The sequence below is a fragment of the Bos grunniens genome, chromosome X (genome assembly GCF_055505025.1).
Source record: "Bos grunniens cultivar Pamir isolate PY7600 chromosome X, Bosgru_T2T1.0, whole genome shotgun sequence".
In the NCBI taxonomy this organism is placed as follows: Eukaryota; Metazoa; Chordata; class Mammalia; order Artiodactyla; family Bovidae; genus Bos; species Bos grunniens.
The window spans coordinates 57,902,324-57,925,909 of NC_141194.1; the positions used below are offsets into that span (position 1 = coordinate 57,902,324).

The 23,586-nt window shown below is 43.9% G+C and overlaps 2 long non-coding RNA genes across 2 annotated transcripts in view; one reads left to right on the top strand and one right to left on the bottom strand.

Annotated features, from left to right (window-relative positions):
• Positions 1–4,257: 4,257 nt before the first annotated feature.
• The window catches only part of LOC147340503 (uncharacterized), a 32,105-nt gene continuing 12,776 nt past the window's right edge, over positions 4,258–23,586 (bottom strand). The window contains exons 2-3 of the long non-coding RNA XR_015158900.1: positions 11,310–11,536; positions 4,258–5,258 (exon numbers count right to left, since the gene is read on the bottom strand). This is a non-coding gene — a long non-coding RNA (uncharacterized LOC147340503). The remainder of the gene's footprint in view (positions 5,259–11,309; positions 11,537–23,586) is intronic.
• LOC147340504 (uncharacterized) lies at positions 16,771–20,157 on the top strand. The gene is made up of 2 exons (XR_015158901.1): positions 16,771–16,879; positions 19,736–20,157. It is a non-coding gene; the product is annotated as an uncharacterized LOC147340504 (long non-coding RNA).

A 23,586-nucleotide genomic window follows, 5' to 3' on the forward strand; every position in this document is an offset into this window, starting at 1 on the left:
TCCTTCGATGTTTGCCCTTAATTTTGCAGCCCCCTACCCTTTCTCGTGTTCCCTTATATTCCATATACCTAACCAACTACAAACAATAGACTTCATTTTATTTGTGTTTAAAAATAACTGGGGAGAAGAGTAAGTCATGATTCAGTTGAAACGTAAAAATTATTGTTATTTTTTTTTTTCGGTAAGAATTTCACTTTCTTTATATAAACTCTCTAAGCAATTTGAAATCACTTTTTCTTGAGCTGAATGCCAAGATGCCATTTCATCTAAACAGAGGTATCGTCAGTTGGGAAATTCAGAGACTACTTAGCTACAAGTGTACCTTGACTGAAAGATCTGCTTTTGTTTTCCTACCCAACGAGCTTTAAATCCTTAAATTGCTTGTTGCCGCTTACAATAGAAAGATGTTCAATAATGTACAAAGAGTGACAGCTGAAATACACTCATTTAAACATTTAAACTCTCACAAACCCTGACTGTTGCCATTTGCCAGTTTGGGCAATTTATCCAATACCTGTCTCTATTTTTTCTCTTTTTTTTTTTCTTTTCTTTTTGACTGCTCAGGATGAGGAAGAAACCTTTTCCCATGTTGATACTCATTTTGTTAGCCTCTTCGTAAGGCATGGGGAAATGGGGAGGCAGGGCGAAGTACAGTCATGGTAACGCTATAGGAAACCATCAAGCTAAATAACAGCAAAGTAAACGCCACACTAAAGGAGATGTACCCCTATGGGATACCACGTGGTCCTTGACAATGATGAGGATTTATCCCTGTCTCTGTTTTTCCCTCTCTGTATGTCTGCCGCTCTCTCTGTCATCCCCTATCTCTGTCTCCATGATGTCTGTCTGCATCCCTGTCTAATTTCTATCTACCTCTGTCTTTGTCTTCCTCAGTCTCTGTCTCAGACTGCCTATCTTCGTCACTCTCTGTCTCTGTCTTACTGTCCGTATCTTTCTGTTTCTCTCTGTTTCTGACAATCTGTTTGTGTCTGGGTCTCTATGTTTCTGTCTCTGTCTCTGTATTTCTCCAGTGCTTCTGTATCCGTCTGTATCTGCATCTCTCTGTGTCTCTTTCTCCATCCGTCTGTCTTTGTCTTTCCCTTTCTGTCCCGATCTGTCTCTGTCTTTCTCCCCACCCCCAACCTTGTTTCTCTCTGACTCTCTCTCTCCCCATCACTATCTCTATGTCTGTTGGCTCTCTTTCAGTGTGCGTCTGTCTTTCTCTGTCTCTCGGTCTGTCTGTCTCTGTCTTTCTATCTGTGTCAATCAGCCTCTGCCTGTCTCCCTGTCTCTGTCTGCAACCATCATTCTTTGCCTTAGTTTGAATGGGTGTCTGTTTGTCCCTGTCTGTGCCTGGCTTCCTCTGCCTCCCTGTCTCTGTCTCCATCTATTTCTACCTGTCTCTGTCTGCCCCTTTCTGTGTATGCCTTTCTACCTGTCTCTTTTGGGGGAGGAGGTACAATTTCTGAGTCTGTCCATCTGTTGGGCTTTCTCAGCCTGCCTGACCAGCTATCTCTGTTTTTCTGTCAGGCTGTCCTGTCTCTGGCTGTTTCTACATCTGGTTCTGTTGCATCTTTTGATAGTCCATCTCTGCTTCTGCCTGTCTTAAGGAGACAGGAATGAAATGTTATTACAATTCGGTAGACAAACCCTCTTCTGTCATCTTCCCTTCCAGTGGTGTCCTAGAGATAGATGCTGTAAGAAGATAAAGCTTAGCATTCGTGTTCAAAGACACAAGAGACTTAAATAAACAATGACTTATGAAGGAGAAAGCAGTGCCCCAGGGATGGAAGTGGGATGGACACAGACAGCAGACCAGTGTAAATTATGCTACTGTGGAAAGGGTCTATATATAAACAGCACAAAGATGACACTGAAATTTCGATGAAAGATAAATCATGTGCTGGAAAAAGAAAACCATCTTTTTAAGAGGAAAATAAAAAGAAGAGGGAGTGTCCAGCCACAAGGTCTACAGGAAGGTACTTGCCAAGTCTCAGCCACAGAATTTGGACATGAAACTGCCTGGTGAGAGTTAAAATAGCAAAATTCACCTATTTTATATAAGCACATCACATCAGTTTAATCATGCGATTAAACTTAAACTTTTGAATTGGGGTCAGCAAACACACACACACACGCACACGCACACACACACACACGGAAATAAGTGGATTGAAGCAGAATCCAAGGTTTTTATGTCATCACCTGTTCAGCTAGTAACATGACTTCTAAGACATTCATACACACACACACACATTTATATTTTATGAGCCCTCATGAGGTTCCACCCTTTCCTTGTCCACTCAGCTACCTGGGCCTTGATGCCCTTCCCTTTATTCAAGATAAATCTCTTGAAAGGGGTGTGTCATCTGCCCCCTGTTCTAAGGTTTACTTGCTTGACTCCAGGCACCATCTATATGTCATAGACTCTCAAATTCATAGCCCATGCACAGACCTCTTCTTTGAATCCAGACCTATAGCCAGCAGTCTGCCCCACCACTTGGAAATCTCAAAGGTGGTGCGATCTACAAAGGAACAAAATAGAACGTATAGTCCAGGCAGCCAATTTTAATCTAAATGTAGATTCCTTCCTCATTTGAGTAAATAAATAGAAAGACACTGATGCTGGTAAGGAGAAAATAACCAGGATGTTAGCTGAAACTTATACTTCTTCAAGTGCTTGTGTTTCAGAAGTAAAATTTGTCTATTCATGACATTCTAAAGAAAGGTGGCAATTTTTTTTTTTCTAGTAGTAAGAGAATTGAAATTTACCTCCTTTATTTAGACAATAGCCAATTGATATATGAACAGTCTTCGGGAATGATTTGTTCTAACAGTGCAGATGAAAGTTTGGTTTAGTCTGTGAACACGTTTTCCATGTCAGTTGCTATTATTAGATTCTGAGATCAGACACCAAAGGATAAATTTCACTCCACATGGTAGCAAACTTCAACTATCAAACTTGGTTTAAAGACTAGCAGGGTAATAAGATGCAGTGGAAGGAACAAAAACTATCTGGGCAGATTCAAGGTAAGATTTGAATACCCAAAAGATCCTTAATTCTCTGAGCAGTATTCATCACATAAACACACTGCATTACATTGGTGATGTCTGTCAATTATTTTAAAAAATAAAAATAGTACATGGTGATGGCAAAAATAGGAATCTACAAGCAGCTGATGGTTTTGATTAGCGTGTTTGCTGTGCATGGGATTTTATGAAGAGTGGTGACTCTAAGTGAATTAAAATCATCCAAGCGGTCACGAAGAGCATGTTTTGGGTGAAGGCAAGTGGCTGAGTATGGTCCACCACAGGTGAGGAGACTTGCTGTAGAGGTATATTCTTAAAGATGGTAGCCCCTAGTCGTATGTGATTATTTAAATTGATTAAAATTAAATAAAATGGAAAATTCAGTCTCTCAGTCTCACTCGCAGCATTTGAAGTGCTCGATGGCTACATGTAAACCCGTGGCTACTATACTGTGCGCAGCGCAGATATGGAACATCTCTATCAGCGCAGAGAATTCTGTGAGATAGTGCTGTTCTATAATCAGTCATTCCAAGTAAAATTTACATTTCTTTCTGCTTCTGAATACATAGGTCGCCTGGATAACCTATGTGGGGGTGGGTGATGTTTGTGGGGATGGGGAGGAGTTAGAAAAACGGACATACAGAATGGTCACATTTGGATTTACAGGGTCTCATCAGGGTCTTATTTGTCTCACTGTGCTTACTGAGATGTTATGGAGGCTGGGGACAGGGCTTGAGGAAGGTTGGTAGCCACCCAAAGGAACCGTTTGTTCTGGAACCCTGTGCTTTGGAATGTGAAGAATTTGGGTCTAATCTTCTGTGGCCCATACAGCATCTGACCTGGTGGTCAGGCCATCATCTCAAACTCATTGTCCAAAACTCAACCTTTGCTTTCTTTCTCCCATTCCACGATCACGAATATCTATTTTCAATATATTTTATGGTTGGTCTTTTACTGTTCATATTGTTAATATCTCCACCAGTATACTAGCCCTCTTCTTAGTCGCTAGGCCTTGAAATCGCTGGTTGAAAGGATACAAAATAAATGTCTTTGTAAACTGAAACTTACATTAGAAATAATAGCATATGGGGTCATTGTAAAGACATTTAGATACAAATACGTAAATACATAAATCAAATACATTTGAGTCTTCTGCTTTGCTTTGCCATCAGGTTTAACGTGATATGATATTTCGATGCCTCCCAGCTAAAGACCAGCAGGAACACATTTGTAGTTGAACAATCTGAGTTTATTATTCTTTGCAGTGAAGGAGAACATACACAGTGAAGGAACTGTGGGCCACACAAGTACGTGGGTGATAGAAAAGGGATGTTAAGAGATTTGGGCTTGGGACTTCCCTGCTGGTCCGGTGGATGAGCCTTTGCCTTCCAAAGTAGGTGGTGTGGGTTCGCTCCCTGGTTGGGGAAACTAAGGTCCCACATGTCTTGTGGCCAAAAACCAAAACATCAAAGAAAAAAAAAAAAAAAAACAGAAGCAATATGGTAACAAATTGAATAAAGACTAAATAAAGGGACCACCTCAAAAAAAACTTAAAGAAAAAAAGAGGTGGGCTTGTTTTAGGTGATTTGGGTGAGGTTTTAAAGAAGCAGAGCTTTGATCTGGATTGGATACTGTCAGGAAGACAGGGTATTCCTATGACAGTATCTTAATAAACCTTTTGTATAGAGAGAATAGATTAGAGTGAGGTTAAAGCTACAATTGCTGAAAACAAACAAAGAAACAAAGCAAAGGGGAAAACAAAACCCCCAGACTAGCAGTCACTCATACTAGCTAGGAGAGGGATATACGGTGATTTGTACAGTGATTTTGCTTTTGTCTGTGCTTAGGAAAAAAAAATCATGAAGTGGCCTTTGTTTTGTCTCACTTTATCATGATCTCAGAGTGACAAGATCTCATGATCTCACCTGAAGTTGGCATTCCCTGAGATTTTTTTCAATGTCTAATGGGAGAATAACATGTCCAAGCTTGGATGTCAAGAGATATTTTTTAGTACCCCCTTTTGGCCACAAGCCATTAACCCATGTTATCTAGATTATCAACATGGCTCTGATTTTGATGATCAGGAATTTGTTTAGAGAATGTAGTCTGTAGTAGGACATGGATTGGTCTCTCCTGCTCCTTTTGCAGTAGAATGCATCATTGAATACTCTGGTGTGACACGGGCTGTGCAATAGCATTTAAGACTCCAGACAGGATGCATTGGCCAACTGCAAAACAAGTAATCAAACGAAACACAATGATTATTAGTCCTTGAAACAGGACTTGAAGTCAAGGGCTTGGATTATAAAAACCAGGCAATGAATCCAGCTGGGTTCACCTTTGAGCACCACATGACTTTTGTTAGAATCAAAGACAAGTTTTGGACCACCTTGCTAGTTATGATTTTCCCTAATGTGAGAATAGCAAGTCACAAAGCCTATAAGAATAGGGAGTCAGTTATTCTTCGTGTGTGTGTGTGTGTGTGTGTGTGTGTGTGAGAGAGAGAGAGAGAGAGAGAGAGAGAAAGAGAGAGTCGGTCAGTCATGTCTGACTCTTTGCAGCCCCATGGAATATAGCCCAGGAGGCTCCTCTGTCCATGGTATTCTTCAGGCAAAAATACTGGAGTGGGTTGCCATTCCCTTCTCCAGGGGATCTTCCCGACCCAGGGACTGAACCCGGGTCTCCTGCATTGCAGGCAGATTCTTTACCCTCTGGGCCACCAGAGAAGCCCTTCTTGGTGAGTTTTTAAAAGAAATTGGTTTGACTGTTACTGGATAATCCCCTCTCTCTAACCCCTCCCCCCTCCCCCACCCGTTTCTGGGAAACAAGATCTGCTGGAATGTGTAGTTTAACATATCACGGAGTCTCAACAATTATCCTGAACACACAAGATAAGTTAGCATATGCCATATGGGTGTTATATAAGATGTTACATAACAAATAGTACCTCATTGTGGCACGGCCTCTATCAGGAGAATAAGCATCATTTATTACAACTAGAGAAAGCCGATTTTGTGTTCCTCAAGGTAAGTGATGTATTTAGCAGAACTTCCCTTGTGTGGCTCAGCTGGTAAGAATCCACGTGCGGTGGAGGAGACCTGGGTTCGATCCCTGGGTTGGGAAGACCCCTGGAGAAGGGAAAGGTTACCCAGTCCAGTATTCTGGCCTGGAGAATTCCACGGACTGTATAGTCCATGGGGTCACAAACAGTCGAACACGATTGAGTGACTTTCACTTTCAACCAGTTTCACAAAGCAGGCTGACTATCATGAACAAATGGAATACCATGAGCAAATTTGACTCTCAGGGTCAGGGTGGCTCCAATAATGGAGCCTACTCTTGATTGAGTGGGACTCGCCGATAGGGTGCAGGAAGGGCCAAGAGGAGCTACCCTGCGTCTGAAGTCAGGGGGGCGGCCGGGAGAAGCTACCCCACGCCCCCACGCCTGAGGCCAGGGGCGGCGGCCGGGAGGCGCAATCCCAAGCCTGAGGCCAGGGGCGGCGGCCGGGAGGACCAACCCCACATCCAAGGAGCCGTGGCTGCCCGGGCGCAGGACGGCCTAGAGGAGCTATCCCACGTTGAAGGTCAGGAAGGGCGGCGGTGAGGAGATACCCCTCGTCCAAGGTAAGGAACGGCGGCTGCGCTTTGCTGGAGCAGCCATGAAGAGAAAACCCACGCCCAAGGTAAGAGAAGCCAAAGTAAGACAGTAGGTGTTGCAAGAGGGCATCAGAGGGCAGACACAATGAAACTGTACTCACAGAAAACTAGTCAATCTAATTACACTAGGACAACAGCCTTGTCTAACTCAAGGAAACTAAGCCATGCCCATGGGACAACCCAAGACGGGTGGGTCATGGTGGAGAGATCTGACAGAATGTGGTCCACTGGAGAAGGGAATGGCAAACTACTTCAATATTCTTGCCTTGACAACCCCATGAGCAGTATGAAAAGGCAAAAGGAGAGGATACTGAAAGAGGAACTCCCCAGGTCAGTAGGTGCCTAATATGCTACTGGAGATCAGTGGAGAAATAACTCCAGAAAAATGAAGTAATGGAGCCAAAGCAAAAACAATACCCAGCTGTGGATGTGACTGGTGATAGAAGCAAGGCCTGATGCTGTCAAGAGCAATATTGCATAGGAAGCTGGAATGTCAGGTCCATGAATCAAGGCAAATTGGACGTGGTCAAACAAGAGATGGCAAGAGTGAATGTCGACATTCTAGGAATCAGCCCACTCAAATGGACTGGAATGGGTGAATTTAACTCAGGTGACCATTATATCTACTACTGTGGGCAGGAATCCCTCAGAAGAAATGGAGTAGCCATCATGGTCAACAAAAGAGTCTGAAATGCAGTACTTGGATGCAATCTCAAAAACGACAGAATGATCTCTGTTCGTTTCCAAGGCAAACCCTTCAATATCACAGTAATCCAAGTCTATGGCCCAACCAGTAAGGCTGAAGAAGCTGAAGTTGAACGGTTCTATGAAGACGTACAAGACCTTTTAGAACTAACACCCAAAAAAGATGTCCTTTTCATTATAGGGGACTGGAATGCAAAAGTAGGAAGTCAAGAAACACCTGGAGTAACAGGCAAATTTGGCCTTGGAATACGGAATGAAGCAGGGCAAAGACTCATAGAGTTTTGCCAAGAAAATGCACTGGTCATAACAAACACCCTCTTCCAACAACACAAGAGACGACTCTACACATGGACATCACCAGATGGTCCACACCGAAATCAGACTGATTATATTCTTTGCAGCCAAAGATGGAGAAGCTCTACACAGTCAGCTAAAACAAGACCAGGAGCTGACTGTGGCTCAGATCATGAACTCCTTATTGCAAAATTCAGACTTAAATTGAAGAAAGTAGGGAAAACCACTAGAGTATTCAGTATGACCTAAATCAAATCCCTTATGATTATACAGTGGAAGTGAGAAACAGATTTAAGCATCTAGATCTGATAGACAGAGTGCCTGATGAAGTATGGAATGAGGTTCGTGACATTGTACAGGAGACAGGGATCAAACCATCCCCATGGAAATGAAATGTAAAAAAGCAAAATGGCTGTCTGGGGAGGCCTTACAAATAGCTGTGAAAAGAAGAGAAGTGAAAAGCAAAGGAGAAAAGCAAAGATATAAGCATCTGAATGCAGAGTTCCAAAGAATAGCAAGAAGAGATAAGAAAGCCTTCCTCAGCGATCAATGCAAAGAAATAGAGGAAAACAACAGAATGGGAAAGACTAGAGATCTCTTCAAAAAATTAGAGATACCAAGCGAACATTTCATGCAAAGATGGGCTCGATAAAGGACAGAAATGGTATGGGCCTAACAGAAGCAGAAGATATTCAGGAGAGGTGGCAAGTATACACAGAAGAACTGTACAAAAAAGATCTTCACGAGCCAGATAATCACGATGGTGTGATCACTGACCTAGAGCCAGACACCCGGGAATCTGAAGTCAAGTTGGCCTTAGAAAGCATCACTACAAACAAAGCTAGTGGAGGTGATGGAATTCCAGTGGAGCTATTTCAAATTGGAGCTATTTCAAATCCTGAAAGATGATGCTGTGAAAGTGCTGCATTCAATATGCCAGCAGATTTGGAAAACTCAACAGTGGCCACAGGACTGGAAAAGGTCAGTTTTCATTCCAATCCCAAAGAAAGGCAATGCCAAAGAATGCTCAAACTACCGCACAATTGCACTCGTCTCACATGCTAGTAAAGTAGTGCTCAACATTCTCCATCCAGGCTTCAGCAATACGTAAACCGTGAACTTCCAGATGTTCAAGCCGGTTTTAGAAAAGGCAGCAGAACCAGAGATCAAGTTGCCAACATCCTCTGGATCATGGAAAAAGCAAGAGACTTCCAGAAAAACATCTATTTCTGCTTTATTGACTATGCCAAAACCTTTGGCTGTGTGGATCACAATAAACTGTGGAAAATTCTGAAAGAGATGGGAATACCAGACCACCTGACCTGCCTCTGGAGAAATCTGTATGCAGGTCAGGAAGCAACAGTTCGAACTGGACATGGAACAACAGACTGGTTCCAAAGAGGAAAAGGAGTATGTCAAGGCTGCATATTGCCACCCTGCTTATTTAACTTCTATGCAGAGTACATCATGAGAAACGCTGGACTGGAAGAACACAAGCTGGAATCAAGATTGCCGGGAGAAATATCAATAACCTCGGATATGTAGATGACACCACCCTTATGGCAGACAGTGAAGAGGAACTAAAAAGCCTCTTGATGAAAGTGAAAGTGGAGAGTGAAAAAGTTGGCTTAAAGCTCAACATTCTGAAAACGAAGATCATGGCATCCGGTCCCATCACTTCATGGGAAATAGATGGGTAAACAGTGGAACAGTGTCAGACTTTATCTTTTTGGGCTCCAAAATCACTGCAGATGGTGACTGCAGCCATGAAACTAAAAGACACTCGCTCCTTGACAGGAAAGTTATGACCAACCTAGATAGCATATTCAAAAGCAGAGACATTACTTTGCCAACAGAGGTCTGTCTAGTCAAGGCTATAGTTTTTCCTGTGGTCATGTATGGATGTCAGAGTTGGACTGTGAAGAAGGCTGAGTGCCGAAGAATTGATGCTTTTGAACTGTGGTGTTGGAGAAGCCTCTTGAGAGTCCCTTGGACTGCAAGGAGATCCAACCAGTCCATTCTGAAGGAGATCAGCCCTGGGATTTCTTTGGAAGGAATGATGCTAGAGCTGAAACTCCAGTACTTTGGCCACCTGATGCGAAGAGTTGACTCATTGGAAAAGACTCTGAGGCTGGGAGGGACTGGGGGCAGGAGGAGAAGGGGACGACAGAGGATGAGATGGCTGGATGGCATCACTGACTCGATGGACGTGAGTCTGAGTGAACTCCTGGAGTTGGTGATGGACAGGGAGGCCTGGCGTGCTGGGATTCTTGGGGTGGCAAAGAGTCGGACACGACTGAATGACTGAACTGAACTGCAGAGTATTTTGCTGAGATGAGGTCAGTGTCCAGTTTTTAACGTCTGGAGGTTGTGATTAATGCTCTAAGCGAAACTGAAAAATAGCATTTGTTTCTTTTGTCTGCAGGGTGTGATGGGGAATGTCAGATGTTTTTCCTTAAGTGGCAGAAGGAGACCACAGGAGTTTAAAAAATAGTACAATAAAAATAAGGGGAGCTCACAGTGATGTGCTGGAAGACATCAGAATATAATGGTAGGCAATATTATTAGTAAAAGGGGAGGGAAAATTCCTAGAGAAACAAAAAATTAATGTTATTCTGTCGTCTTGGGGAGGAATCTGTCCACTTTCTGAAGTCAGTGACACCTGGAAGGCTCCTAAGAATCCTCAATTTAAGGTCTTCAGATGGAGTGGATACCCAGTACACAGGGGGTTGTGATGAGGAACAATCAAGGATCAACACTCTGGAGTTGTACTGATGTTAGTTGTTAATAGTACCTGGTAAACTTTTTTCTTTCTTTCTTTCTTTTTTTAACCTAGGCTCAAGGGCAGATTTTTCTTATGCTTATTTCAGAAGACTGAGGAGTCTCCAGGTTGCAGATCACAGAAAGGCTGTTTAGGTGAGTGTTTGGGAGATTTGCTCATATCTGTGTGATAAAGCTGGAAGTGTTGTATGAGTGCTTTCAAATAATTAATCTTATCAGCTTGTAAAAATGGTAGAATCCCAAATTGCGGGTGAGATTCTCAAGTATATGGGCTGGCCTCATGTGAATTAATAAGTAGATAAACTGTGAGTCCAAGCTGGGGTTGATCTTCCATATATTAAAGTGAATGGTCGTATTTGTGGCCATGGAAAACTGTCCAAGGGCTTTACCAGCTTTAGTTTTAGCATTCCATATTTATGATGGGTTTCTCTTACCTTGGGCGTGCGGTATCTCTGCACGGCTGCTCCACCAAAGCGCAGCCGCTGCTCCTTACCTTGGACGAGGGGTATCTCCTCACCACTGCCCTTCCTGACCTTCAACATGGGATAGCTCCTCTAGACCCTCCTGCACCCGAGCAGCCATGGCTCCTAGGACGTGGGGTTGGTCCTCCCAGCCGCCGCCCCTGGCCTCGGGAGTGGGATTGCTCCTCCCGGCCGCCAACCCTGGCCTCAGGCGTGGGGGCATGGGGTAGCTCCTCCCGGCCGATGCCCCTGGCCTCGGGCTTGGGGGCGTGGGGTAGCTCCTTCCAGCCGCCGCCGCTGACCTTGGACACGGGGTAACTCCTCTTGTTGCCGCCCCTTACCTCAGATGTGGGGTAGCTCCTCTCGGCCGCCCCCACTGACCTCGGATGCGGGGTAGCTCCTCTCAGCCTTTCCTGCACCGTCACAGTCTGGCACTCTCGGCCGCTGCCCCTGACCTCGGACGTGGGGTAACTCCTCTTGGCCGCCGCCCTTCAGCCATGGGATCCTCCTGGCTTCTGCCCCTGACCTCGGACGTGGGGTAGCTCCTCTTGGCCATGTTTAAAGCACCAGTCGCAGCCGCCTGCGCTTAGTGCGCCGCTCACAGCCACCTGTGCCCAAGGTAAGAGAAACCCAAGTAAGACGGTAGGTGTTGCAAGAGGGCATCAGAGGGCAGGACACACTGAAACCATACTCACAGAAAACTAGCCAATCTAATTACACTAGGACCACAGCCTCGTCTAACTCAATGAAACTAAGTCATACCCTTGGGCAACCCAAGATGGGCAGGTCATGGTGGAGAGATCTGACAGAATATGGTCCACTGGAGAAGGGAATGGCAAACCACTTCAGTATTCTTGCCTTGACAACCCCATGAGCAGTATGAAAAGGCAAAAGGAGAGGATACTGAAGGAGGAACTCCCCAGGTCAGTAGGTGCCCAACATGCTACTGGAGATCAGTGGAGAAATAACTCCAGAAAGAATGAAGGAATGGAGCCAAAGCAAAAACAATACCCAGCTGTGGATGTGACTGGTGATAGAAGCAAGGCCTGATGCTGTCAAGAGCAATATTGCATAGGAACCTGGAATGTCAGGTCCATGAATCAAGGCAAATTGGACGTAGTCAAACAAGAGATGGCAAGAGTGAATGTCGACATTCTAGGAATTAGCGAACTCAAATGGACTAGAATGGGTGAATTTAACTCAGATGACCATTATATCTACTACTCGGGCAGGAATCCCTCAGAAGAAATGGAGTAGCCATCATGGTCAACAAAAGAGTCCGAAATGCAGTACTTGGATGCAATCTCAAAAACGACAGAATGATCTCTGTTCGTTTCCAAGGCAAACCCTTCAATATCACAGTAATCCAAGTCTATGGCCCAACCAGTAAGGCTGAAGAAGCTGAAGTTGAACGGTTCTATGAAGACCTACAAGACCTTTTAGAACTAACACCCAAAAAAGATGTCCTTTTCATTATAGGGGACTGGAATGCAAAAGTAGGAAGAAACACCTGGAGTAACAGGCAAATTTGGCCTTGGAATACGGAATGAAGCAGGGCAAAGACTCATAGAGTTTTGCCAAGAAAATGCACTGGTCATAACAAACACCCTCTTCCAACAACACAAGAGACGACTCTACACATGGACATCACCAGATGGTCCACACCGAAATCAGATTGATTATATTCTTTGCAGCCAAAGATGGAGAAGCTCTACACAGTCAGCTAAAACAAGACCAGGAGCTGACTGTGGCTCAGATCATGAACTCCTTATTGCAAAATTCAGACTTAAATTGAAGAAAGTAGGGAAAACCACTAGACCATTCAGGTATGACCTAAATCAAATCCCTTATGATTATACAGTGGAAGTGAGAAACAGATTTAAGCATCTAGATCTGATAGACAGAGTGCCTGATGAAGTTTGGAATGAGGTTCGTGACATTGTACAGGAGACAGGGATCAAACCATCCCCATGGAAAAGAAATGCAAAAAAGCAAAATGGCTGTCTGGGGAGGCCTTACAAATAGCTGTGAAAAGAAGAGAGGCGAAAAGCAAAGGAGAAAAGCAAAGATATAAGCATCTGAATGCAGAGTTCCAAAGAATAGCAAGAAGAGATAAGAAAGCCTTCCTCAGCGATCAATGCAAAGAAGTAGAGGAAAACAACAGAATGGGAAAGACTAGAGTTCTCTTCACGAAAATTAGAGATACCAAGGGAACATTTCATGCAAAGATGGGCTCTATAAAGGACAGAAATGGTATGGGCCTAACAGAAGCAGAAGATATTCAGGAGAGGTGGCAAGTATACACAGAAGGACTGTACAAAAAAGATCTTCACGAGCCAGATAATCACGATGGTGTGATCACTGACCTAGAGCCAGACATCCTGGAATGTGACGTCAAGTGGGCCTTAGAAAGCATCACTACGAACAAAGCTAGTGGAGATGATGGAATTCCAGTGGAGCTATTTCAAATCCTGAAAGATGATGCTGTGAAAGTGCTGCATTCAATGTGCCAGCAAATTTGGAAAATGCAGCAGTGGCCACAGGACTGGAAAAGGTCAGTTTTCATTCCAATCCCAAAGAATGACAATGCCAAAGAATGCTCAAACTACTGCACAATTGCACTCATCTCACACGCTAGTAACGTAATGCTCAAAATTCTCCAAGCCAGGTTTCAGCAATATGTGAATCGTGAACTTCCTGATGTTCAAGCTGATTTTAGAAAAGGCAGAGGAACCAGAGATCAAATTGCCAACATCGGTTGGATCATGGAAAAAGCAAGAGACTTCCAGAAAACCATCTATTTCTGCTTTATTGACTATGCCAAAGCCTTTGGCAGTGTGGATCACAATAAACTGTGGAAAATTCTGAAAGAGATGGGAATACCAGACCACCTGACTTGCCTCTTGAGAAATCTGTATGCACGTCAGGAAGCAACAGTTCGAATTGGACATGGGACAACAGACTGGTTCCAAAGAGGAAAACGAGTACATCAATTCTGTATATTGCCACCCTGCTTATTTAACTTCTATGCAGAGTACATAATGAGAAACGCTGGACTGGAAGAAACACAAGCTGGAATCAAGATTGCCGGGAGAAATATCAATAACCTCAGATATGCAGATGACACCACCCTTATTGCAGAAAGGGAAGAGGAACTAAAAAGCCTCTTGAAGAAAGTGAAAGTGGAGAGTGAAAAAGTTGGCCTAAAGCTCAACATTCAGAACGAAGATCATGGCATCCCATCCCATCACTTCATGGGAAGTAGATGGGTAAACAGTGGAACAGTGTCAGACTTTATCTTTTTGGGCTCCAAAATCACTGCAGATGGTGACTGCAGCCATGAAACTAAAAGACGCTTGCTCCTTGGAAGGAAAGTTATGACCAACCTAGATAGCATATTCAAAAGCAGAGACATTACTTTGCCAACAGAGGTCTGTCTAGTCAAGGCTATTGTTTTCCTATGGTCATGTGTAGATGTGAGATTTGGACTGTGAAGAAGGCTGAGGGCTGAAGAATTGATGCTTTTGAACTGTGGTCTTGGAGAAGGCTCTTGAGAGTCCCTTGGACTGCAAGGAGATCCAACCAGTCCATTCTGAAGGAGATCAGCCCTGGGATTTCTTTGGAAGGAATGATGCTAAAGCTGAAACTCCAGTACTTTGGCCACCTGATGCGAAGAGTTGACTCATTGGAAAAGACTCTGATGCTGGGAGGGCTTGGGGGCAGGAGGAGAAGGGGACGACAGAGGATGAGATGGCTGGATGGCATCACTGACTCATTGCACGTGAGTCTGGGTGAACTCTGGGAGTTGGTGATGGACAGGGAGGCCTGGTGTGCTGTGATTCATAGGGTTGCAAAGAGTCGGACACGACTGAGCGACTGAACTGAACTGAACAGAACTGAGCTGACACTCCTTTGTCTTAGTCACATAAAACATTATTTCCTTTCAGCCCAGAGCTGATGATAATACAACAAAACGACTCAGCTAAAACTCTGTACTGAGGATTACATAACAACAATGTATCACACTTGAGGACATGTTTCTCCTTCTTGAGGACCTTCTGACTCTCTTATTGTTATCTTACAATGTATATTATGGGAGTAGGTCTGGTAAGATCTTTCTACTGTTAGTTCTAATCCTGTCAGCTTAAAATATAAATTATGGGAGTTGGTCTAGGAAGACCTTTACAACCTTGAGTCATTCTTTTGATTTACTGTAATAACCAATTAAAAAAGTATATAGCTCCCTTGCTAAGACTAGTGAGGGGGCATTCTCTGTCCCCCTTCTGATGTCTATGTCAGAAGCTTTCTCTGTCCCTTTTCATACTTTGATAAAACTCTGCTACACAAAAGCTCTTGAGTGATCAAGCTTGGTCCCTGGTCCCAAAGCTAAATCTTCTTCTTTGGAGATCATGAATCTGATACCGTTCACTGTAAGCTAACATCTTGGGGCTTCGTCCAGGATCTTCAGGACAAGGTAAAAACACTCAGAGCTCTAGTCTTTACTTTCTCAGTATACACGTTTTCTGCTTTATTTTCCTAACTCTATGCTGTGCCTGTCTGTGTGAATGTAGAATGAAAGAGACGTACTGAAATGAGTATGAAATGAGCACTGAGCCCTACTCTGCAGTTTCATGGTGCCTCGTAATGACTGAGACAGCCCCCAAAAAGGGAGCCTTTTTGGGAGTTTATACCCACCTGCCGATGCCAAGAGACACCCAACTTCCCTGCGAGGGGAGTGGCCAGAAAAGGGCAAAGCATGTGGGCTGAACTTTCCTTTCTTGGTCACCTTTTCCTGGTCTCTTCCACCATTTCGTAATTGCATGGGGAATTAGAACTACTAACCTAATCCGTCAGATCATAGACTTTCAAGGGACTTGTGATCCATGCCATTACTGTGTACTTTTACTTAGACCCCAAGCTTGGTAGCCATGGGGAACCCAGACTTGCTAGGAGCACGTTCAGGAATGAGGTGGAACTCTAGTTCCAGCAGCACCTTTGGGAACTAGGTGAAACTCTAGCTTCAGCGGCGTCTCTCTCTTGACTGCTTCCATATGGGGCCAGAGTCCTAAAAGCGAGTCCTTGCCATACCTGTGCCTCCGAACTACATGGATGGAAGTGCTGCTAGAGAGCATGAGGTTTCTAAGAACATAGGTCAGGAATTCCAGACTGGAAGTACAATGGGCTTCTTCCTTCGGTAGTGCTAGCTCTTAGCAGACCAGAGAAAGCTCTCCAGTGCCTTCTGTCTCAACTCCTTAGATATTCCTTTTGTGGAATCTGTGAAAATGAGCTGGAAGGATTGGCCCTAATAGCTTGAGGACAAAAGTCACTTTTTCCTCACTGCACGACCCTCTACCACCTCTTTTGCTGTCACATACACTGGTGTGGTGACACAAAGAAGGGACATATTGATTGTTGTTTGTCCCTTTATAACTCACCACTTCCACTGTGGTCAGGACTGTACTCAGGAATGTGCACAGGCACTCGTAAGACAGATGCTTCCCCTAGGAGTCCCAGCTTGGGAAACATTCCAGGAAACTACTCTGTTACACCCCAGGTGGCATCAGAGGAAAAGGACAAATCAAACAAAGGTCGTGGTGGTATGGAACTAGAAATCAATTTGGGATGCCATCAGGTCTACCCCTGGTGCATCTCCCTCTTGCCTTGATGGTAGAATGAGCGGGCTGAAGGGAAGGCGCCTGAGTCAGTAAGTGACAGACTAAGTCCATCTAGGGAAGGAAAAGCTTCGGTGGAAAGTCTGTCTCCACCCCCATCTAGAGCAGGGAGGGACACCTCCGATGGAAAGAAGCAAAGGCGCTGGTTGCCACTTTTTTCCCTCTTACAGATGCTGCTGCTGCTAAGTCGCTTCAGTCGTGTCCGACTCTGTGTGACCCCACAGACGGCAGCCCACCAGGCTCCTCTGTCCTTGGGATTCTCCAGGGAAGAATACTGGAGTAGGTTGCCATTTCCTCCTCCACTCTCAAAGTTCCAGACCCATACCCTTGGATTGTGTCCTGAAAACCTGGGATAAGTTTGACCCCCAGAGCATAAAGAAGACACACCTGACTTTCCTTTGCAAATCTGCATGGCCACAATATCCATTGGAGGGTGGCAGACAAGGGTGGCCAGTTGAAGGGTCTCTTAACTACGATATTGTTTTACAACTAGACCGGTTCTGTAGAAAACAAGGGAAATGGGTAGAAGTGCCATATGTGTTACTCTTTTTCTCTCTGTGAGATATACCAGACTTAAGTCCTAAGGGTACAGATTTGGGTGTAAAGCCTTCAGCTCCCTCCTATGCTCTTACTCTGCCTCTGCCTCTGTATCCGGGGCTCACAACTGAGCAAGCTGAGGGTCAAGGCACCCCTCCAGGAAGGGTTGCCTCAGTCTCGATAGAAGTTCAAACAACCCCAGTTCCAATGCAACCTCAGACTACTCTGGTTTCAATGGGAACTCAGACAGTCAAAGTAGAGAAGGTGCAGATAATCAAAACTAAGGTAAAATACGAGAAAGAGGATGAGGATGAGAAAAAGCAGGTTTCTCTAATCTATCCCTTGGAACGTATGTGAAGCGTAGCTAGAGGGGCCGAGGAACAGCCACACAACTTACTGCCTCTCCAGGAGGCCCCCACTGGGAAAAATAACCAATCCATAAAAATCCATAAGCCCTTTTCCTACCCAGAGGTACAACAGATAAAGAGAGATCTGGGAGACTAGAGGATCCAGAAAAGTACATAGAACCCTTTACAGGACTCACTTTACTTTATGAGCTTACTTGGAGAGATGTAATGTATGTCTTGGGACAGACGCTGACTCGTGACTCGAGAGCTTGAGTTTTTGGGGAAGTTACTATTTTTGGAGATGAATGGCTTGAACATGAGACAAGGGGAAAGAGGGAACACGAACTAGCCCTCCCTACAGGGAGCCAAGCAGTTCCCACAGCAGAGCCAGACTGGGATTATCACAAAGAGGAAGGGAGATAGGAGCAGACCCACTTTGTCAATTGCATTATTGAAGGGCTTAAGAGAGCTCGAACTAAGCCTCTAAATTATGCTAAGTTGGCTGACATAGAACAGGTAGAGAAGGAAACTCCTGGTAAATTCCTAGATAGACTACGGGAGGCTCTCCACAAGTTTACTGACATTGATCCCAAATGTGCAGAGGAGGAATGATCTTAAAAGATAGATTTCTCACTCAGTCACTCAGTCAGCTCCAGATATCTGCTGTAAGTTACAAACACAGGCGTTTGGGCCAAATCAGTCTTTAAAACACTGTTACAGCTGGCTCAGACAGTATATTAGAGTAGAGAATATGAGAAGGGGAAAGGACAACAGAAAAGAACCAAAGAAAAGGCTCAGGCTCTAGTGATGGCTATGAAAACTGCTATGAATCAGCCTGAAGAGAAAAATGTCCAGAGGAACCCAGGTGAAAAGGGATGGGCTTGCTATTACTGTGGAAAGGAGGGGCATCTCAAGCGAAGTTGCTCTCAGGGGTCTAAGCCGCCCCTGGCTCCCTGTCTGGTCTGTAAAGGACCACCCTGGAGGACAGACTGCCCCCAGAGGCACAGGTCTCAGGGGTCAGACTCTCAGGACAATCAGGACTGAAGGTGCCCAGGGATCCCCACACAAGCTCCTGTTCTAATAACACCCGAGGAACACCGGGTATTAATAACTGTGGGGGGCCAATCAGTCGATTTTCTTTTGGACACTGGGGCAACTTTCTCTGTGCTCACTGAAGCCCCTGGTCTGCTTTCCTCCTGATCCACTACTGTAATGGGACTGTCAGGATGAGCCAAACGCTATGACTGAAATATTCAGTCATCCTTTAAGCTGCAACCGGGACTCTGTGCTGTTTTCCCACGAGTTTCTGATCATGCCAGAGTCCCCCTCACCCCTTCTCAGGAGGGACAGACTGAGGAAGGTCCAGGCCTCTGTTTTCATGAATATGGAGTCTGCTCTTTCTCTCCCATTAATTGAACAAAATGTAAATCCTAAAGTGTGGGCTGATGGAAAAACTGTGGATTGAGCACAAAATACTGTTCTTGTCCTTATCAAGCTCAAAGACCCTCACCTATTTCCACATCAAAAGCAGTATCCATTAAAGCCTGAGGTTAAGGAATGGGCGAAATCTTACTGTACTGACTTGTCATGATGTAAGTGGGATCTTAAACTCTAAAGTTCAGAGCAATAACGCTCCACCTTTAAAGCTGCTGTAACTCAAGGGATGTCGAAAGCTCTAGGAATAGAGTATCACTTACACTGTTCCTGGAGACCCTAATCTTCAGAAAAAGTTGAAAAGGCTAATGACATTATTAAGAGACATCTATGTAAATTAACTCAAGAGACACAGGACGATTGGCTTAAAGTTCTACCCATAGCTTTAATGAGGGCTCAGACTGCCCCTAAAAAGGAAGGACTGTCCCCCTTTGAATGTATCTATGGAAGACCCTTCTTATGCACAGACATCGTTATAGACCCCGAAGCCTTAGAATTAACTATGTGACGCAGCTTTCAGCCTTTCAACAGACATTACGGAAACTCTGGGAGGTGACTCCTGACCCAGCCTGAGTCAAACAAGCCTCTGAACCAGGCACCGAGGTCTTGAAAAAGACATTGGGATCTGGAGATCAGTCTCTCGAGCCCCTCTGGGAAGGCCCTTACCAGGTTATTCTTTCTTCTCCCACAGCTGTCAAGGTGCCAGGAATTGATTCCTGGGTGCACCACACTCAAGTTAAGAAGTGGCACCCTGACCAAAACTAAACCATGTCATTTTACGTCTTTATCCTCTATGCTTTTACCTTTTACTTTTCAGATGGGCCTGATAATCTACATGGGCCTGCTTCTGCTGACTCCAAACGTCCCGAGTCTGCCATTTGACCCTCAAGACAACGCCTTTCTGTCCTGGGCTCATTCTCATGCTGCATTCCACAATCGGTCTAATTGCTGGGTCTGCAGAGTGCTCCCCTCTTCATCAGTTGAAGTGTTCCCATGGTGGGTTTTTCCATTTCAAGGAAAAGACTTTCTTCAACTCTGTGAAAATATCTTCACCAACAACAATCACATGTGATGCTTCTCTTTAATCTGATGACATCTAGCAATCCTAAAATGGACTGGTGTAACACTCTGTACCTTAACTATGGATATAATGTGACTTTCAACTTTGATCATACAGTATCTTGATTTAATGTCTATTTTGCTGAACATTAAGAAAGTAAATGGGTCTAGATCTCATGGTTTCCTGCCTAATGTTTATCAAATATGGGATGAGGTCATATGGCTAACTCCTGAAAAGGGACGCCTACTACCTAATGCTCCCATAAGCTGGGAACAAATAGAGCCATCCCCAGAAGTTAGCTGACAACTTAATTAAAAGGATCGGAAACAATTGGGATTTTTGCCTCAAGAAATATGCAATGTCATCATTCCTGTGTTTTCCAATTCCAGTTCAGGCCCTCCTTTTGCCTGGCCAGGAACTCATTGGGACTGGATCCCTCAGTCACGCTGGTTTGCTCCCAACAGGACCTTTTGGATATGTGGCTCTTATCTATGGGCATGGCTTCCCCCTGGCTGGATAGGGAGGTGTACCCTAGGTCTAGCTTTTACTCGTGGCTTCATATTTTCAGAGCTTCCAGAGAATCCTGCTGATCTGCTGCACCTTAAAACTCGCTGGGCAAGGTCTGTATTTCACTGGTATGATTATCTGGCTGCAATATCCATCCCCTCTCTGGGGACACAGATGTTATGCTACGAGTTGATGCTCTGACTAACTTAACTCAACAGGCTTTACAAGATTCTCACAAAGCTAGTTCAGCCCTTGTTGCTAAACAAATACAAATTAGAAAGGTGGTTTTACAAAAGAGATTGGCCTTAGATATTCTAACAGCCGCACAAGGAGGAACTTGTGCCATTATTCATACCCAAAGTTGCACACATATACCAGATGTGAGTACTAATGCTACTCATATACTAAACACACGAACAAGATGATTCAGGCTATGGATTCTCTTGAAGCTTCAGTCACCTCACTTTGGGAAAGGTTAACTAGCTCCCCATAGTCAAAACTATCTTAATTGTAATAATTCTAATTGTTCTGTTTTTACTGTTTGCTCCCTGCATCTGCAACTGTGTAACTGGATTTGTTTCTAACCGTCTGAAAGCTTTTAAGTTACAAATGGTTGTCCAGGCTCCTAGGAGTGCCACAGCCTCCTTCAACTATTACGTGGGGCCCCTAGATCAGAGACCCTCAATATGAGGGCTAGGAGAATATGTTGCCTCAACAATTTAGGAATGATGCCCCTCAACAGCAGGAAGTAGTTATGGAACGAAAAACGACGCCCCTTTCCCTTGGCAACATCATTCTCCTAAAAGAAAAGCGGGGAATGAGAGAGTCAATTTCTAGGTAGGTTGATAAAAGTCCGGGATCCCCAAAGAGGAGAGAGCATCTGGTGTTCTCAAAGAGGAGATAGGGGTCTGGAGTTCTCAAGGAGGACAAAAGGACAAACGTGTTTGTTTGTTTTATTCATAAAACATTTTTTTTTTCTTTAAGCCTAGAGCTGATGATTGTACAACAAAACAACTCAGCTTAAACTCTGTACTAAGGATTACATAACAACAATGTATCCTGCTTGAGGATATGTTTCTCCTTCCTGAGGACCTAATGACTAATCCTGTTATCTTACAATGTACATTATGGGAGTGGGTCTGGTAAGATCTTTCTACTGTTAGTTCTAATCCTGTCATCTTAAAATGTAAATTATGGGAGTTGGTCTAGGAAGACCTTTACAACCTTGAGTCATTCTTTTGATTTACTGTAATAACCAATTAAAAAAGTATATAGCTCCCTTGCTAAGACTAGTGAGGGGGCATTCTCTGTCCCCCTTCTGATGTCTATGTCAGAAGCTTTCTCTGTCCCTTTTCATACTTTGATAAAACTCTGCTACACAAAAGCTCTTGAGTGATCAACCCTGGTCCCTGGTCCCAAAGCTAAACCTTCTTTGGAGATCATGAATCTGCCACCGTTCACCATAAGCTATCATCTAAACCAGAAGAACAGCTTAGGTTAGGGGCAGGTAGACCCTTCTGAAAAACATCCATTGCCACTGATGATGAAGAGAAATTGTGTGAAGAAGCTGATAGAAAAAACACCAGTTTTTAAGGACTCTTCATTGCTCGGGATGGATTTTATGCTGCAGCTATCACCTGAGGGGTACCCTGTAGACCACACAATTACACAGTTCCTGGATGTAATGCCTGAGTATTCCATGCCATCATCTATGAATTCACCTGAGCCACTCACTGATACCATTAAAAGTATTGGCATACTTGCTTGATAAATACAGAAACTCCCAGACAAAAGGCTGTCTCCCATCATCAACTGGAATCATTCTGGCACTAGGGGGAGAACATGCACTGTCACTGCTGAAAACTGCTGCAAGTGGAATCCAGTGGAATCCCAGAAACCTTTACTGTGCCTTTTTGATGTATTAACACATCTGTGAAGATAACTAAAACATTTGATAACTGAATGACATTGTCCTACCTCTCGGGACATTTTGAGTCAGCTTCAGGTAGAAGGGATGGGACATCTTTTCCTATAGATTCCAAGTAGGGCTGTCTTCCTTACACGTTTTCCCCCCTCAAGGGCTAGTGACTCCTCATTAAGTCAGTCTTATCACATCTAATCAAAACAGCAGTACCAAGCAGATGATTCAAGCCACGATTAAGGAAAACAAAAAGCCAAAGAACAAGCCTCTTCCAACTCTTCTCAAGAAGTTCCTTTAACTCTAGCTCCTGAGGAGTCTGGCTGAACATATCTATATCTATACTATGTCTATATCTATATCTATATCTATATCCATATCCACATCCATATCTATATCTGTCTATATCTTTTTCTAGATGGTCCAGCAGTGAAAAAGAATTCAGTTTGGCCAAGGGGACTGTGAAAGGACTAAAACAGGCATGATGAAAGGTCTCCAATTTCTCCCTTTCTTTCTTCCTTTCCTCTTCCTTCCTTTGCTTTCCTTTCCTCTCGTTTTTTTCCCGTCCTTTCCTTCCTTCCTTCCTTCCTTTCCTTTCTACCTCCCCCACGTTGCAAACTTTGGCTACAAGGCTTGCAAAAACTTTTCTCAGAAAATACTGCTCTCTTGTTTATTGAGGTTGCATCAATCAACCCAAGCAAACAGCACACAACCAGGAACAACCTCCAACTGTGACTTGCAGTTAAAGAAGAAAACTGCTGCCTAATCGAAAACAGCAAGAACATCTTTCCTGCTACCCTATAAAACTCTGACCTTGCTTAAATTGTCACTTACTCTTCATTTGCTCCTTGGTACATGTCAATGGAATACAGCCACAAACCTCTATTTGAATCACATATCATTTTGTTGTAACAGATCTTAAACCTTTCATCTCCACTTGATTATTTTAATAAGAGAAATATATTCCTTGAAATATTTATGAACAAAGGTATTCACTATAGTACTAATTACAGTAGAAATAATTAGGGAAGTAGTTAAATAATTATGCTAAAACATTTGATGGACTTTTGGGTATCCATACAATTAAGTTTTTCATTGTACTGAATGATAAAAGAGCATTTTAAATTCTTTTTATTCCCAAAGGTAGTGTAAATACAGTATGTATATGTATGTATGTAGATAT